Source organism: Papaver somniferum, chromosome 6 (genome assembly GCF_003573695.1).
Source record: "Papaver somniferum cultivar HN1 chromosome 6, ASM357369v1, whole genome shotgun sequence".
NCBI lineage: Eukaryota > Viridiplantae > Streptophyta > Magnoliopsida > Ranunculales > Papaveraceae > Papaver > Papaver somniferum.
Window position 1 is genome coordinate 171,919,399 of NC_039363.1, and position 19,391 is coordinate 171,938,789.

Here is a 19,391-nt window from a genome sequence, read left to right on the forward strand (position 1 = left end):
CTAGGGATTTCTACTTTAAGTTGAGAACAAACAATCTTTTATGATAACTCTTGTCTACAAGTCCTTAACGAAATATCTTCCGTGTGCTAGTAGCTAGGTTTGCCACTATGCACGAGTAAACTCGAGACCTTGTGATAGAATATAAGTAAAACTAGCTTGCAACGGATTCCGAAGCCTAACATTTCCACATCCCTGATTTACAATCTTTATAAATTTGTTATGTTCGACTTGTTAGATTATTTTCTTGGTACAACAATCTCTGAATATTGAGTTGGTTGGTTAGTTTTTGATATTGATTAATAGTAGTTTTCACACTCCTTGAGGGAACGAACCGTGCTTGCTATTGTGTGCTATTTTTGATACCGTGCACTTGCGGTAAAACAAAGTCGGGTTTCCGACGCATCAAGTTTTTGGCACCGCTTCTGGGGAGTGGTTGTAAAGTACTCTTTGATTGATATCATTGATTTTCTAGTCGTAGTTAGTTTTTAATTTCTGTACTTAGTTTATTTTTATTATTTTTTCTTTTAGATTTCTTTTATTTCCTTTTTACGTAGCTTGTTTGATATTTTTTAGGTACCTTAGCTTGAAGAGCGCAACTGGAATCTCTCCAAAATTGGCAGAAAAGTAAGTATTTCGCCGAGCTTTTGCAAGGTGAGCTCGAACTAAATTCTGCATTTTGTTAGATTTTGCAAGATCTACTTAGTGGTTGGGTAGAGAATTGTTTAAATCGTCTTGTTAGAGTTAACTCTTTATACATGACGGGAACATATGGTGAGGGTATGAACCCTCCAATTAAAAGTTTGAGAGACTATATGTACCCAACTAGAGTCTCTCAACTTTCTTGTATTGTTTTACCTACCACCACAACAACCTATGAGATTAGAGCAAGCACCATTCGAGCACTTCCTAAATTCTATAGTGAGGAGAATGAAAATCCTTACTACCACATTAGAGATTTTGAAGAATTTTGTGGAACAATGAAATTCAAAGACTTAGCTGATGAGTATCTTAAACTTAGGTTGTTCCCTTTTTCCTTAAAGGATAAAGCAAAATCTTGGCTAAATGTGTTAGCTCGTTCATCAATTAGTACATGGAATGGCATGATTAATATATTCTTGCATAAATTCTTTCCTAGGCATAAAACTACTGCCATTCGTCAAAAACTGTATAGTTTTTCGCAACAAGAAGGAGAATCTCTTTATGATTATTTAGAGAGGTTTCATGATATCTTGTTACAATGTCCACACCATGGGTTTGATACTCCTAAGCTCACGTTGATCCTCTACGAGGGATTAGATTACAAAACATTGACTATGGTAGAATCACTTTGTGGTGGTAATTTTCCCGATAAAAGTGCTGAAGAAGGTTATAAATTTTTGCATGAAGTAGCTGAAAAAACCAAGAGTGGGAGGCTAGAGAAACCATAAGATCAGTAACTAGTAGCAATGGGGTTCACAGAGTTGACAATGACTTCGAGGCCAAGTTCGCTAGCTTGACACGGAGACTTGAGTCGTTAGAAAGAAAGGCTAAAATTAAGCCTGTTCAGTTTATTACACATCCATCTTCTATTCCTAGTGATTTTTCTAACCAAAGTATTCCTAGTTTGGAAGAAATCATGAGCTTGTTTATGCAGGTTACTCAAAGATCTATGGCGAACTTAGAGCATCAACTAGACCAGCTTGCTAGCCAACTGAATGAGCGAGAGAAGGATCAGATCTCAAGTCAAATCCAGCCTAACTCCAAGGGTCCTTTTGAGGTAAGCACATCTGGTGCTAAGCCGGCTCATCATGTCCAGGCCTACTCTACTCTAAGAAGTGGACTGATCATTGATAACCATGTTAGTGATCCTGAGGATAACAAGCAAGTTAGGAACCCGCCTACCATTACACAGGTAACTCCTTCAATACCAAAGGAAACGAATGAAACCGAGAAAGGTAAATCTGAGAATCCTTATGTTCCCCGCGCTCCTTTTCCTCAAGCATTATTATCACGTAAGAAAGGAGTTAGATCTAATGACATCTTAGAAGTGTTTAAACAGGTTAAAGTTAACATTCCTCTCTTAGATGCCATTAAACAAATTCCTTCTTATGCCAAGTTTCTAAGAGATATGTGCACCGTGAAACGAAAATTGAATGTACATAAGAAAGCTTTCCTTACTGAACAGGTAAGCTCGATTATTACACAAAAAACTCCACCCAAATTCAAAGATCCAGGTTGTCCTACGATTGCTTGCACTGTAGGAAAACGTAGAATTGAACATGCATTGTTATATTTAGGGCCATTGTGAATCTCTTGCCATATTCTGTGTATGTGCAATTAGAACTTGGTAATTTGAAACCCACTAATGTTACCCTGCAATTGGTTGATAGGTCCAGAAAAATTCCTAGAGGAGTGGTAGAGGATGTTCTTATACAGGTTGAAAGTTTTATTTATCCCGTTGACTTTATTGTTTTGGATACTCAGCCTATCTCTAATCCTAGTGGGCAGATTCCTGTCATCTTAGGTAGACCTTTCTTGGCTACCTCAAATGCGGTTATCAATTGTCGGAATGGAATCATGGAGCTTAATTTTGGGAATATGAAAATGGAGATAAATGTGTTTCACCTTTCGAATTCATCTTCAGTTTCTGAAACTTGTGAACATGTATGCATGATTGATAGTGTGAAGGATTCTACTTACTGTTACAATGAGAATCTCGAAAATAAATCTGAAAAGTTTGCAGATTGTAAGGAGTGCACTAAATCTGAATTATCAGATATTTGCTTATCTTATTCTGCCGATTCTGACAATCATCTTTTTCATGAAATTGTTGCGTTGAATATCTCTTTCCATGATCTATCTCCTAGTTTTCAGAGTACTTATATGAGTGTTGAGGATACGGATTCTGTTCAGGTCATTCACATAAACAAGTTGGAATTGAAATATGTTTGTTTAGCTCCTTCCATCAACTCTAATGTCCTCATGCTGATGCCTCTTTTTCCTAGTGAACATAATGTGTCTAGCAATATCAGTTCGGTAGATTTAGAACTGGATTTAGGGTATACGACATATGTTGAATTGTCTGAACAATGTGTACTTATTATCCGTGAGTCTGATTTACTTCGTATTACCACACATGACTGGGCAGGTCCGGATTATGTTCCGAGTAGGATTGAATTCAGTTTGCTTAGCTTTCTGGGTACTAATCATTTTTGCCGCAGGTTCATATTTTCAGCTTTTTTGATTTGTTGGGTTGATCCCCAACTTTTCAGACTTTATATATATGCTTGCAGGTTGCTGTTGTGTAACATCTTCGGTTTGTTTGAGATTACTTGCTGCGCGCAAGCAGGGAAACAGATATCTTTTGCTTCATGGGAGTCAACCCATCAGATTTGTTCCCTTTACTCTATCTTTTATTTTTATTTTCCTATTGCATGTCAGGAATTTTCCACCTTGGATTTTACTTTGAATGACTCAATTTACATTGAGGACAATGTAAAGTTCGAGTGTGGGGGTGGTTTTGCATAATTTTTGTAGGTATTTACTTTCTTTAGAAAAAAATGCATGACATGACCAGCTGTTGAGCGGGTCTTTAAATTTTTCTTTTGCACGACATGACCAGCTGTTGAGCGGGTCATTCTGATCACCTATCTCTCTATTTAGCAGACATGTCTACCCACTGTTTAGTGGTTGATCTAGCTGTTTAGCGGACTTCTCTAAACCACTGTTTAGTGGTTCGTCTCGCTGTTTAGCAGACGTCTCTCCATATCCAGATGTGTAGCGGATATAATATTTTCTTGTTTTGCTCGGGACTAGCAAAATGTAAGTTTGGGGGAATTTGATAAGCACGAAAGTGTGACACTTTTATACCTGCATTTACACTAGCTAGGTCTCGTTAGCTTGCTAATAATATTGTTTTAAGCCTTTTGCAGGAATTATAAGACATTCTTTTCACCCAGAAGATAAATGGCTTAGAGACCAAATTGACGTTTGCAACTTTCCATGCCAAAGGAGTCATAGCTTAGGCAAGCCAGCAACTCATGGGCCGCACCATCTTACCATCTCAAGGCCTGGGAGTAGTCATATAATTTCACAAAGATTTATCTTTGTAAAGCCCAGCATGTGGGTTACACAAGGGAGTAGAGATGGTCAAACGTGGCTTCATTACAGCCACACTTTGTGAGTAGAATGTAAAGGGACTGTATTTCCCTTCTCTATCAAAACCAGATCCATTTTCTCGTTCATTTTTGTGGAATGTTCAAGCAGATAGTTTCTTCCCCCATTTCAAGATGCAAGGTCAGTTCTCACAGAGAAATGTTTGAAATTGAAGACCAACGACGACAACAGGAAATTAGGGTTTGTTGGTGACGGAAATTGATACAGCTCTTGAAGATTTAAGGTGGTTGAAGGAGACATGGCACTGCTGATTAGAAAGATGGAAATCAAATTTATGTTTCCGAAATCAGAAGCATCAGCCTGTGGAGTTTCAAAGAAGGGGATTTGAGGAAGGAATACAGGAATGGGATCTGTGTTATAGGCGGTGGTAGTTGTAGCTACAGAAATTTGGGGATTTTCGTAGTACAAAGGCATGGGTGGTGATTCAATTGACTTGATTTAGCGCCTGCAGAATGAGTTCGATTGTGAACTGGTGATGCTCAAGGTGTCTCTGATGTATGGGGTTCTCGATTTGCTAGTGGTGAATGGATGACGGGATGAGCTCGAGATAGTCCTTCTGTTAGCTGAAGTTGATTTCATATTAAGGTTTGATACATGAACAGATTTGGGAATTTTGAAGTTAAATTAAATGGGCGTTGTTCTTGGTTTTGATCTGGGTTCAGTCATTGGTCGTAGTTGAATTTGTTGGAGTCGAAGAATAGTGAATACAAGGTACAGATTTGGGGGGGTTCGTGATTTCGTATGAACTGAATTTGAAGATGACACTCAAAGCATTCTTAAATTGTGTTGTACAACGACAACAACAGATGGAAGTGGGTTGTTTTTGTGGCCGGAGTTGGGAAGTGATTCAGTTAAAGAAGGTGCTGGTAGATGGGAGATTTTACGAGGTAGCAGCGGAACAGAGATATCAACAGTGTCAACATATTTGGAGCTTGGCATTTCGTTGGCTATTGGCTGAATGGAGCTCGGTTTGAAGCTGATTGACTGAGAGATTAGACAGCAGTGAAGAAGAAAGGTGTTGATGCCTTGGATTTCAGTGAGAATATGGGTGCAACGAGATGGATAATTGAAAGGTAAAAGGGAGAAGTTGGTTGTTGTTGGTGTTAACTTAATGATCTATACAAGAGAATTGAGCCGTAATGTTGGAGGTGCAACCAGCTATGGCCGAGATAATGAAGGCTGGGGGGTCTATGGGGTTAGAATGGAACTGGTGCTGGTGGCTAAAGATTCAGAGAAGTGCAAGGAAGGAGGTGGAGTTGTAGCTGTTACCGGACTCAATACTGGCCTGGATTTGGAGACTGAAGTTGGTGTCACATTGGGTCTTGGTACCTGTTTCTATGGTCCAGATTAGATTTCTTCGCAGCACATATATAAATATCAGACTAAAATGCAAAGAGAGATAGGCCGTAATCAGGGAAGCAATTAGGTTTAGCTCCATTTCATTTGATTGATTTTCTATATGTTGAGTTTATTCTCTATATCATTTGTTATGGATTTGAGCAAAACCATGTCTAGCTAAATCTATTGTTAGGGTGAAGGATGAACTTGTAGGTTTTATATACTCATGTTCTAAAACAAGGGTTTCGACCAACTTTGAGCTTAATGTTATTTGTTTGAGTTTCTCTACAATGATTTATCTTCTATTCAATTTCAAATATTCTATGCCATGTATATTCTATTGTTAGGTTGATAGAAATACTCACTGAACCATGTTATCCATTGTTTTATGAATATCCGAAGACTATGTATGCCATGCATACTTAGTACTAGGGATTTCTACTTTAGATTGAGAACAAACAATCTTTTATGATAACTCTTGTCTACAAGTCCTTAACGAAATATCTTCCGTGTGTTAGTAGCTAGGTTTGCCACTATGCACGAGTAAACTCGAGACCTTGTGATAGAATATAAGTAAAACTAGCTTGCAACGGATTCCGAAGCCTAACATTTCCACATCCCTGATTTACAATCTTTATAAGTTTGCTATGTTCGACTTGTTAGCTTATTTTCTTGGTACAACAATCTCTGAATATTGAATTGGTTGGTTAGTTGATATTGATTAATAGCAGTTTTCACACTCCTTGAGGGAACGAACCGTGCTTGCTCTTGTGTGCTATTTTTGACACCGTGCACTTGCGGTAAAACAAAGTCGGGTTTCCGACGCATCACTAGTATGGTGGCTTCTTCCCCGTTTTGTTATTATATATACTATTTTATTTTTGGGAAATCACTCGTGTGCATATTATACTTGTTTGAATAACTTTCTGATCTTGATGGTAATAATCAGAATCATGGTTTGTCTGGGCACTCTGTGTGGACGATGTTATTATTAATGATTAGAGTTGCTCTTGTGTCGTCTTCTCCAATGAGTTTGGCGAGGTTAGAGTGACACCTGCTTCATGATGCGTAATTAGTTGAATGATTTGTTTCTTCTTGTTTCTTTTAACTTATATTCTTTTATAACAGTGAAGCATGTTAGTGATTACTTGAGAGTTACATGTTTTCGTTGAGCCCCCTTTTTGGGATGATATGATCACTCATTCCCACTTCAGTTTCAGTATTCAGAAGAAAAGGTGCGCGTGAAGATATCAGTACTCAAAGCCTAGAGTTTATTAAATGTTAGTGATATCGTGTATCTCGTATTATGTGTCTTTGTTAATTTATTTTAATCAACACATTATTATATTTATATCACTCAAGAGATTTTCATTTATATAATATCAGAGTGTTTGGGTTTGTATCGGGATTGGTTTATGTAATTATGATTCTAAAAATGGGTAATCTAGATCTGATTCTTCTATTAGGTTGTAATCCTATTAGCTAAGCAGGTTTAGTATTTGGGGCGTCACAAGTTCTCACATATATAGTCTTCAAGTCGGGGTTTGATAGCTTAGAAACAGAGCAATCAATATTCATCGTTAGATGAAAACCTGATTTAAGATTCAAGTTAAGTTTGCTTAAAATCGAAGCAATATCTCTCCACCGTTAGATGGTCTTAGCTTGTTACACACAAATGAATATACCTTCATTTGGATATGGGTAACCGTACCTAAACGTGTATATTGAGTTCACTCAACAATAGTTAACCGAAGTTAGCCATATGAACACTTTTGTATTAACCATATTCATCTAACACTTCTAGATCAAATATGATGATCAATCAAACATGAAAGATAATCAAATGAATCTAATTGTGTTACTCATATAGTTGTTCAATTGTTTATATATCATAGAAGTATACGAGAAACAATTGAAGCAAAATCGGATTTGATTCATGATTGTACAAAGTACTTATACAAGAATCAATTCAAGAACATTAAGCTGCGGTTTGCAAAGATTGCATTCCTTAATTTATAAATGTATTTGTTCATGAGTATGAAATCATATTTAACCGATTTTAGAACTTTAACCACTTAGTTTGCAAACGGGTACGCAAACTTAAGTTCCGGACTTTGGTCTTGTCTAGAAGTTTGCAAACCCGTATGCATACTACCGTCCCGGACTGTAACTCAGGTAGAACCGTTCGCATACTGGTATGCATACTGTGCTATATCCAGACAAAGGTTAATTGTTCTAAACTCCCATTTCAATCGTTGAAACATCCTTAGAAGACGACAATAGCTGTCTCACACAAACTATTAGCTTATAAGTAATTTTTCAAGTGATCAAATGATCAATACGAAACATTCTGAGTCGGCATCAAATGGTTGTCTCACACAAATCATGTAAGATGTTTCAAGGCAATTTTCATATGATCATATTTTGACTTATTATTTAGTTTCCAAGAAATGAATTGTTTCAAACTAAACTCGTCAAGAATAATGATGAACGTAGCTAAAGCAAAAAGCTTCCAACACATATTTCGAGAAATAGATAACCGAGTTAAACTCAGCTCGAAATATCAAATGTGTATAATATAAAAATCTATATACAATAGGAGATATAATAGAATAAACTTCTTATTGATAGATAAGTTTTAGTCTCTACATACCTTTTGTTGATGAAGTTCTTCCAAGCTCTCCTTAGTAGATCTTCGTCTTCAATCGATGAACGCCGTGAAGTCTAAATCTCAACTGCACATTCTATCCTAATCCCAGACATAGCTATAAGTAGACTAGAAATCAAGACTTATAGTTTTGATCACCTAAACTTGAACAAGCTTGAGATAGCAACGCTTGCGAGTTCGACTGAGCAGTGCTCTAACACTTAGTAACTGATTCTTCTCTTTTTTGAGGATCTGTAACTCCCAGGTTATATCGGGTCTTCTTAGTAACTGATTCCTCCTTTTTTTTGAGCATCTATAACTCCCAAGTTATACCAGGTCTTCTTACTAACTGATTTTTCTTTTTCTGAGGATCTGCAGCTTCCAGGTTTGAATATGTACCTGGTCTTACCCATAACTTATTCTCCATCTTTTTAGGGATCTTTAATCTCCGGGTTTTGTTGTGGAAGGATAATTGCTGACTACGTTATAATCATTCTTCCATTTTTTTTAGTGAAAACTACTACCACACCCATTTCTCAGATTTCTAACATTCTCAAACCCACGAGCGTGAAACTTCAGGCGCGCACCCATTTTTTAAGGGAAAATTTCTCACACACCCATTTTTCTTTTAAAGGCGAAATATACCATTTCCAATCTTCCTTCGGGAAGAGAAAGAGAGGCGAGATATTTAGAGAGCCGAAGAGGAGATCAAAATCGATCGATATCAGTTTCTTTTTAGATACACTTTTTCATTTTTTGAGATTACAGTTGGATTTGAAGTTGCAGGCATAATCAAAACTTGGAGAGATACGTTCAAAGGGTATGTAAGAATCTCCGAGAACCCCAATATTTTTTACTAATTTAATTTTTGAATAAATCATCAATAGATCTAGCTTTTGATTTGTTTTTGTATTCCTGAACATGGGTTTTCTAGTTCTCAGCCATTCCTTGAAGATTACAGTGAAACGATGCCGATATTCATGAAAAAACACTTGTTAGATCTAGGTTTGAATGCCATGAATCATGAATATTTAAATTCTCATTCTTCATGTGAAGATTACAGTGAAAAGAAACGATCTTTTGCGAATTATGTGTGTTTAGTCCCGTTGTTTAGATTTCGTAGTTTATGGCAAATAGCGAGAATTATAAGATAAACAAGAAGAACAGGGAAAAATTGATGAAAGATAAGGCGAAATTAGTGATGGGGTATGTATATTTAGATTTCGTAGTTTATGACAAATATCGGGAATTATAAGATAAACAAGAAGAACAGGGCAAAATTGATGAAAGAGAAGGCGAAATTAGTGATGGGGTATGTTGGTGGGCCCGGAGATGTGTATAAAATTAAAGCGTAATGAAACGCGGGCCTACAGTAATACCGCAAGTGCACGGTCGTCGGTTGTAGCTCGTGCAAGTACGGGTCGATCCACAGAGACTGGGTGTGTTTTGTAGTGTTTAGCTATTTGGGCTCTAAATACTTTTGTTGGTTAACTTATGAAGCCTTTTTGGGTTTTGGGCTTAGGGGGTTTGTTTTGGTCTTCTGGTGAGCTCAAGTTGTGCTCTGGGCTTTTGGGCTCAATGGGATTGAGCTAACAGTGGACTGTGGGCTTTTGATTAGACATGGGCTTTGGTTTGTAAAGGACCAATGGTTAAAAACCCAGGCTTTGGACTTATGGGCTTCTGGCTTAGTAGCAAAAGAGGAGTGTAAACAGTGGCTCTAGGCCAAATTGGAAGCAAACCAGAGAACAAAAGAATGGCAAAAACAGCAAAGATTAAACAGACTAAAAACTAAACAGCAAAAGAAAGACAGTGAGAAAAATGGTGGAAAACAGTGTGTGAAAATGTGAAGAAAAACAGTGATACTAGAGCTAAACAATGGCTGTGAGCCAAAGGCAAGAGTGTGAAGACAATACAGTTATAAGATAAAACAATGATGAGAACCTAGGCATACACTAGAGTGGGAAGAGAACCAGTTTGCTCACAGTCACTAGTGAGCACTAGTTTCTCCCCACTACTCAATCAACACAATGCTTCAAAGGTTTTAACTTATCATTCCATTACTCAACAGTGAACAACAACTAACAGTGAACTAAAGAGGGATAAAATACTAACATTAACAATGAACCTAGAGAATTAACAGTCACACTAACACAATACTAACAATGACACTTAAACATGATACTAAAAATTAAACTAAATATGTATAATGTATCAAACAGGGAACAAAAATTAACAAGGAACAAACATTAACAAAACAAGAATCATTGCTAAACAGGAAACAAAAATTGAGGTAAAAAAATTAAAATTTAAAACACAACAGGGAATTAAAATTTAACATTAACAGGGAACTAAAATTTAACACTAAAATTAAAACACAAATTGCAATAAAAAGTGACAGAATTTAACAGAACTTGAAATTAAAATTGAAACCCTAAATTGAAATTTAATTGAAATTTAAGAACTGAAATTAAACTAAGGTATCCCATATTAGGGGGTATCTCGGCTAACCCAAGCACACCCTGAACTTGCTCTACACACTCTCTATTTATAGCATACAAATACCCAATTTTTTCAAACCCTAAAATTAGAAATTAGGGTTTTTCAATTCCCAAAATTTTTCACCTAAACTTTGAATTGACGTCGACCCATGTCTCTTTTCTTCTCTCTCGGTCCTTCTCTGCCTCCAATTGCGTCAATTGCTCCCTAATTCGAGGTTTTTATCAACCCTCACCTAGGTCAGTTGGTGAGAGGAGTTAAAGCAACTCGGCTAGGGGGATGGTGTGGTGTCGGGTGATGATGGTGAAGAAGTGATGGCGCTGCAGAGGTGAGGTGGTAGAGATGGTGGCAGGGAGAGGTGGTGGCGATGGCAGGGTATGGGGGTGGAGCAGTTGCAGAGAAATGAGGAGATGGGGAGAAGTCGATGGAAATGGGATTAGGGTTCGTTTGGTTGAGGGTATAGGTTTCTGATGCTAGGGTGTGAAGCAGGTTCAGCGGAGTTTGATGAACAACGAGTGGAAGGCGTTGGATGATCCCATATAGATTGAATCGAACGGCTACGATGGAGAGGTACGTGGAGACCGTTGGATTGTGAGATACAACAAAATTGACGACACCAGATGGAGTTAGGTGTTGTAGTGTTAAGCGGAAGTATCGAGGTTTGATGCGCAGGCAAAGAAGCGACCGTAGGATCTAAATGTGATCTAATCTGAAGGCTTGGAATTTAGGCACTATGGTGTTTTACAGGAGCTTCAGATTTTGATGCGCTATGAAGGAGCGACCATCGGATGATGAGATGGATCCGATCTAACGGCTGAGAATGGAGGCGGGTTGGATATAGAAAATGGGTTTGGGTAAGGGTTTTGGGCCTTGGGTATGCCAAGCCCATATCTTCTTTAAGAACAATTCTTCCTTCTTGAGCCCATTCCTAGCTTTTTGGACGTGCGCTCCATTCTTTGCGGCTTCCTTGCGTAATTTCTTCCGGCTTTTCACTACTCTTCTCTTTTTCCGCTCCGCAAGTTATCCAGACTTTATTTATTACCTAAAAATGCAAAATTAAGTAAGAAAAATATTTATTCTTGAAAACAATGAAAATACAGAATATGGGATAAAATGTAGAATTATGCACAAAAGATGAGTTAAATGCCAACAAAAAGGGATAAATATATACAATATTTGGCACTCATCAAATACCCCCAAACCTGAATTTTACTTGTCCTCAAGTAAAACAAAACTAAGGAAATCCTACCTATACCACTGTCGCTGGTCTCTCGAATGCATTTAGCGTATGCACTAAGCCTTTTAAACCACTAAGTGTCCCTAGTGGACGAGTTGAAGTCTCGTGAAGGTTTGCTTAGAACGTACCTACAAAGTTCTAGGTCAAAATATAAGCTCAGATTCCATCAAATGTGACATGTGCAAAACAGTTTAAGCTCACAGCAAAATGGAGATGTCAATCTAGCTATCGAAGGCACAATCCTAGCACTGATAACAAAAAAAGACATGTGATAAGAGTGTAAAGTGTATCTACACATGTGTAAAGAAAGATCTGAAGTTATGACTACTAATCACCAAGAGATAGTTTCTCAGGCTAAGAACCAAGGTCGAAATCTAGCTAGCTGTCCGGACTTTACGAGAATTGTGAATGAGTTGGAGGTATTTCACAATTACTCGCGTTGTACATCAATGGCATACACCCTCCTTGCTTATTACAATGAAACAACAAAATGACTATTTACATGACTCTTATTTACATTGACTACTCTCTTTTATTTTTGGAACAAGAGATGATGGAATTGATAAATACTTGATTTTTTTGTATTTTTCTGATATTTTTTTTTTTTTTCTGAATATTACATCGTTTTTTTTTTTTTTTTTTTTTGAACAAGGAAACACTTTTGATACAATACAAAAGGAAACAAAAGATTACATGACACTTTGCAAGAGGTAGCCCTTTTTGATGCACCCAGTTAAATTCGATGGTTGTCTTTCTTAATGTAACCTCCACCTTCTATCCCAACCAACCAAAGAACAAGCTAGTCAAGTTTCGTTCAGTATTCTAAAGTGATTGGCAATCGTAACTTCCTATCAACACCTTGAAGATCGAGGCCATACATGTATTGGTAGATCGTGCGCGTGCAAATTTCTTATCACTATGTGAATTGTGCTAGAATCAGGGTGCCTAAATATCTAGACTAAGACTCCTAATAAAAATACATATTTGCACAAGAGTCAACATTTCAAGGTAAATGAGCTCCATTTTTATGTTTTTTTTCAATTTTTTTAATTTTTTTGAATTTTGATTTTTCAATTTTTTTTTGGAATTTTTCAATTTTTTCAAAAAGAAGAAGGAGTTCGTTTTCAATTATGGCAAATTATCAAAGTATCTATTCTATACCCCCAAACCTAAACTAAACATTGTCCTCAATGTTTCAAAATATGGAAAGAATTAAGATGCAACATATGGAAAGGGACATGCTGAGTAGAGTAAAAGGAGAGAGAATACCCGATTTCGGCGAAAGCAGAATTAAAACTCCGTTATTCAAGGCAAAAATCCAACATATTTCAGCCGAGGTCATATTGGATTAGCAAAATATATACAAAAGGAACAAAAGTGTTTTTTAAGAAATTTTATCTACTGGATTATATACAAAAATTCACCATACACCAACAATCTAAAGAGTTGAGGATCAACCCAAAAGAAAAAGTGTAGAGACATAGAAAGTTTCAAAACACTAAAATTGGACTTAAATGGGAGTGAGAGTGAAAAACCGAATGAATCATCCCTAAACCTAAATTGTTCAACAGGTTTACTTTTAAGCACAAAATCTTTTAATTTTAGGGGTTCAGGATTCAAAAGGTCTAACTCATAATGGACTGTTTTAGGGACGGGCAAACATGCAATTTCCAATTGTGGTTCCTTAAAAGTGTTATATTTTGAAACAAAATAGTCCAAGAGGACTTGGGAGGCACACAGTTCCAATCCTAGATTAGGAATTTTCAGAAAAGTTGGTTTAAAATTTTTGTTACAAACCAAATCTAGGTTGGGTGGAAGGCCATCAGATTGTGACTTAGGTAGAAGAATAGGCATATCATTATCAATCAAATCAAAATCTCCTAACTCATCTACACATGTCACATCATGCTCACAATCATCAATCACATTGGCAAGATCACAATCAGAATTATCAACATCATCAACAGATTGATTCTCGTGTATCGGCACATCAGGGGAAACATCACATGGAATACTAGAAGAAATATCATGCATTAAGGTCGGGGCAGAGAAGCCTAATGTATTTGAACCCAAAGGTTCCATAACATTTTCAGTATAGACATGTTCTTCTAACATAACATCATAATCATCATCATCATCATGATAGGGATTTTGCAATCTAGGATAATTTTCAATCCTAAGGTCGGAGCTATTACAAGAATAAAACTCTAATTCATGGGGGTGACTCATATCATGTGGTGTTGTTTCTGTTTCCCTAACGGATTCCCATTGATGGGTTTTCTCTGCAATCTCGGCTAGAAAATTCCATGCATCATCCACAGATTTATCAATAAACTCACCATTACACATAGACTCAACCATGGTTCGAGATTTAAAGTCTAGTCCCTCATAGAGGATGACGACAAGTCTCCACTTCTCAATTCCATGGTGCGGACATTCACTCAACAAATCATTAAAACGTTCAAAATAGTGAAAAACAGCTTCCTCATCCAATTGGACAAAACAATTGATACTTTGACGAATAGCGATGGTCCTATGATGTGGAAAGAATTTTTTGAAAAATAGATCTGTGAGTTGGTCCCAAGTGTTGATTGATTGTGGTCTCAAACCGTAAAACCATGTTTTGGCCCTTTCCTTTAAAGAAAATGTAAACAAACGCAATTTCAGAGAGTCTTCGGACATATGATCAGGTTGCATAGTCCGACAAATTTGTTCAAACTCTCTTACATGAGTATAGGGGTTCTCAGAATCGAACCCTCGAAATATAGGAAGTATTTGTATCATGCTTGCATTTATTTTAAAAGGGTTATTGGTTTGAGGTAATACAATACATGATAATGGAATTTTTATTGACGGATACATGTATTCATGGAGAGCACGAGGTTGGCCCATTTTGAAAAGACACAAAGCCCACTATTTGGTTTTAATGGGTTTTCAAAAGTTTGGTTTTTAATGGGTTTGGATTTTTGGGAAAATTTTGGTTTTTTGATGGGATATATTTGAAAAAGAAAATTTGGTTTAAAAATGGGAGCAAAGTAGAAATTTGGTTTTAAAATTGGGAGCAAAAGAATTTTTTTTTGGTTTTTTTTTTTTTGTTTTTGTTTTTGTTTTTTTTTTTTTGAATGGGAGAAAAGTAATATATATTTTTTTTTAAGAACAATAAAATGAAGAAAATAAAATTTGGTTTTTTGAAATGGGAGCACGCCCACTGTTGGTCCTCTAATGGAATGGGAGGAAGGCTGCGGCCCACGAAACACTAAGTTTTAACTTTGAAAGTTTAATTTGGCCCAGTTGGTTAAGGCCCGACGTTTGTTTTAAAACTTTGGTTTCGAGGTCTACTCTTGAGTGGAAGCAAGCCCACAATCGGTTACAAGCTCAGCTGGGTTTAAACCCAGAGTCCAAAATACAAGTCCAATGAAAGAATTTAAACAAGCCCACAAATTAAACAAACAAGCCCACAAATAAATTATTACAAACCCAACAGAAAATAAGAGAAGCCCAAAAATTGGCTTTAATATTACAAGCCCACAATTAAAAAAAAATTGGAAGCCCACAATTCGGGTTCTCTTAAATGGGTTACCTTTTAAGCACAGCCCAGCTGCTCTGATATTGTTGCAAAAACCCAGTTGGGTTTTGGTTCTTTTCCTTGGTGGCGTCCCAGCAGAGGAAAAACAGGTTCAGAACAGCAGGTCCAACAACAAATGAAGTGAAGCAGATGCAGATGCAAATGCTATGCAGTGAAATGCAAAAATAGCTAATAAAACAACAAGAAAAACACAACACCAATCCCCGGCAGCGGCGCCAAAAACTTGGTGGGCCCGGAGATGTGTATAAAATTAAAGCGTAATGAAACGCGGGCCTACAGTAATACCGCAAGTGCACGGTCGTCGGTTGTAGCTCGTGCAAGTACGGGTCGATCCACAGAGACTGGGTGTGTTTTGTAGTGTTTAGCTATTTGGGCTCTAAATACTTTTGTTGGTTAACTTATGAAGCCTTTTTGGGTTTTGGGCTTAGGGGGTTTGTTTTGGTCTTCTGGTGAGCTCAAGTTGTGCTCTGGGCTTTTGGGCTCAATGGGATTGAGCTAACAGTGGACTGTGGGCTTTTGATTAGACCTGGGCTTTGGTTTGTAAAGGGCCAATGGTTAAAAACCCAGGCTTTGGACTTATGGGCTTCTGGCTTAGTAGCAAAAGAGGAGTGTAAACAGTGGCTCTAGGCCAAATTGGAAGCAAACCAGAGAACAAAAGAATGGCAAAAACAGCAAAGATTAAACAGACTAAAAACTAAACAGCAAAAGAAAGACAGTGAGAAAAATGGTGGAAAACAGTGTGTGAAAATGTGAAGAAAAACAGTGATACTAGAGCTAAACAATGGTTGTGAGCCAAATGCAAGAGTGTGAAGACAATACAGTTATAAGATAAAACAATGATGAGAACCTAGGCATACACTAGAGTGGGAAGAGAACTAGTTTGCTCACAGTCACTAGTGAGCACTAGTTTCTCCCCACTACTCAATCAACACAATGCTTCAAAGGTTTTAACTTATCATTCCATTACTCAACAGTGAACAACAACTAACAGTGAACTAAAGAGGGATAAAATACTAACATTAACAATGAACCTAGAGAATTAACAGTCACACTAACACAATACTAACAGTGACACTTAAACATGATACTAAAAATTAAACTAAATATGTATAATGTATCAAACAGGAAACAAAAATTTATCAAAACAGGGAACAAAAATTAACAAGGAACAAACATTAACAAAACAAGAATCATTGCTAAACAGGAAACAAAAATTGAGGTAAAAAAATTAAAATTTAAAACACAACAGGGAATTAAAATTTAACATTAACAGGGAATTAAAATTTAACACTAAAATTAAAACACAAATTGCAATAAAAAGTGACAGAATTTAACAGAACTTGAAATTAAAATTGAAACCCTAAATTGAAATTTAATTGAAATTTAAGAACTGAAATTAAAACTAAGGTATCCCATATTAGGGGTATCTCGGCTAACCCAAGCACACCCTGAACTTGCTCTATACACTCTCTATTTATAGCATACAAATACCCAATTTTTTCAAACCCTAAAATTAGAAATTAGGGTTTTTCAATTCCCAAAATTTTTCACCTAAACTTTGAATTGACGTCGACCCATGTCTCTTTTCTTCTCTCTCGGTCCTTCTCTGCCTCCAATTGCGTCAATTGCTCCCTAATTCGAGGTGTTTTATCAACCCTCACCTAGGTCAGTTGGTGAGAGGAGTTAAAGCAACTCGGCTAGGGGGATGGTGTGGTGTCGGGTGATGATGGTGAAGAAGTGATGGCGCTGCAGAGGTGAGGTGGTAGAGATGGTGGCAGGGAGAGGTGGTGGCGATGGCAGGGTATGGGGGTGGAGCAGTTGCAGAGAAATGAGGAGATGGGGGAGAAGTCGATGGAAATGGGATTAGGGTTCGTTTGGTTGAGGGTATAGGTTTCTGATGCTAGGGTGTGAAGCAGGTTCAGCGGAGTTTGATGAACAACGAGTGGAAGGCGTTGGATGATCCCATATAGATTGAATCGAACGGCTACGATGGAGAGGTACGTGGAGACCGTTGGATTGTGAGATACAACAAAATTGACGACACCAGATGGAGTTAGGTGTTGTAGTGTTAAGCGGAAGTATCGAGGTTTGATGCGCAGGCAAAGAAGCGACCGTAGGATCTAAATGTGATCTAATCTGAAGGCTTGGAATTTAGGCACTATGGTGTTTTACAGGAGCTTCAGATTTTGATGCGCTATGAAGGAGCGACCATCGGATGATGAGATGGATCCGATCTAACGGCTGAGAATGGAGGCGGGTATGGATATAGAAAATGGGTTTGGGTAAGGGTTTTGGGTCTTGGGTATGCCAAGCCCATATCTTCTTTAAGAACAATTCTTCCTTCTTGAGCCCATTCCTAGCTTTTTGGACGTGCGCTCCATTCTTTGCGGCTTCCTTGCGTAATTTCTTCCGGCTTTTCACTACTCTTCAACTCTTTTTCCGCTCCGCAAGTTATCCAGACTTTATTTATTACCTAAAAATGCAAAATTAAGTAAGAAAAATATTTATTCTTGAAAACAATGAAAATACAGAATATGGGATAAAATGTAGAATTACTGCACAAAAGATGAGTTAAATGCCAACAAAAAGGGATAAATATATACAATATTTGGCACTCATCATATGTATATTTAGGTTTCGTAGTTTATGTACCTCAATTTCATCGCCATAGTATACAGTATTTGGACATCTGTTAGTTGTTGTTGCAGACATACTTGTCCAACAACTTAAGTTTTTGTATCCATTTTTTAGCAATAGCAATGAAGTATGTTAATTAGTATCATTGACATGAGATTACATGCTTAAGCTGAACAAAATCGCAACTTAATTCATCGAGCCAGTATGAAATTACACTAAAGATAGGAAAAGAGAGACGACTAAGGTTTTCTGAATCATATGTGACAATCTGTTAACAAAAGTTCTCTTCGATTTTGTTTTTCGAGATTAAAGTTTGCATTCACAAAGGAGGTGTGAGAGTTCTCAATCTTCTGGATTTGAATGTTAATGTTTGATTTTCTTAATTTTTAATACCATTGATTGAACATGGGTCATGTTGTTTTCAGAGAGACTACAACTAACTACAAGGTTCGAGATTTGCAAGTTATCGATGTGACACCTCCCAAGTAGAATAATAAGACAAATAATCCCCTTGCTAACACGAATAGATGGGTTTATGTTCCACTAATGATTGGAATAGTGGTAATCTTATTAAGGAATAGTGTTGGGCATGATGTTGTGGGAGTTTTGGTAGAATTCTAGAGCTCAAACAACAGTCTACAAATGGTACTGCTGCTGTTTATGTGGTGGATTGTTCTACATGGTTTAATATGGATTCAGTGATAGCAGAATTGGTGGAGTTAGAAGACTAATTGGACCAAAGAAGATAATGATGCTGCTGTTGACGAGAGGGACTGAATTGCACTGTATTGATGGGTTTGAGGTGATTTTTAGGGGTTGTTAAGGATAGGGTTCGTGTGTCCACTTTTATGGATATTATGGGTCGAAATATGAAGCTAAAAGGGATGTACAAGAGTGGTGCCTGCAATGATTAATTGCCATGGTTCTGGTGTATGTTGGGAAGCCGGAGATAACATGGAACGAGGGTGCGATGTGGTTCATATAAATGTCATTTGACGATTTCTCCTCTTACTTTTCTTGTAATGGTATTCTGTTAATATTGATTGCAGTTGACGGGGCAATGAGCTTATGAATCTAATTAGGGTACTTTAGCTAGTTGATGTTGATATCGGTATTTGTGTTTGTAGTTCATGGTGGTTTGCAATTGGTATGTGCATAATGGGCGTTTACAGGTGGAGTACTGGATGCATAACCTGTCATGCAGCTATAAAATGGATGTATAACCTGTTATGCATCTAGAAAAGTTGTTGCATAACTTGTTATGCAGTCCAGAAAATGGTTGCATAACACGTTAT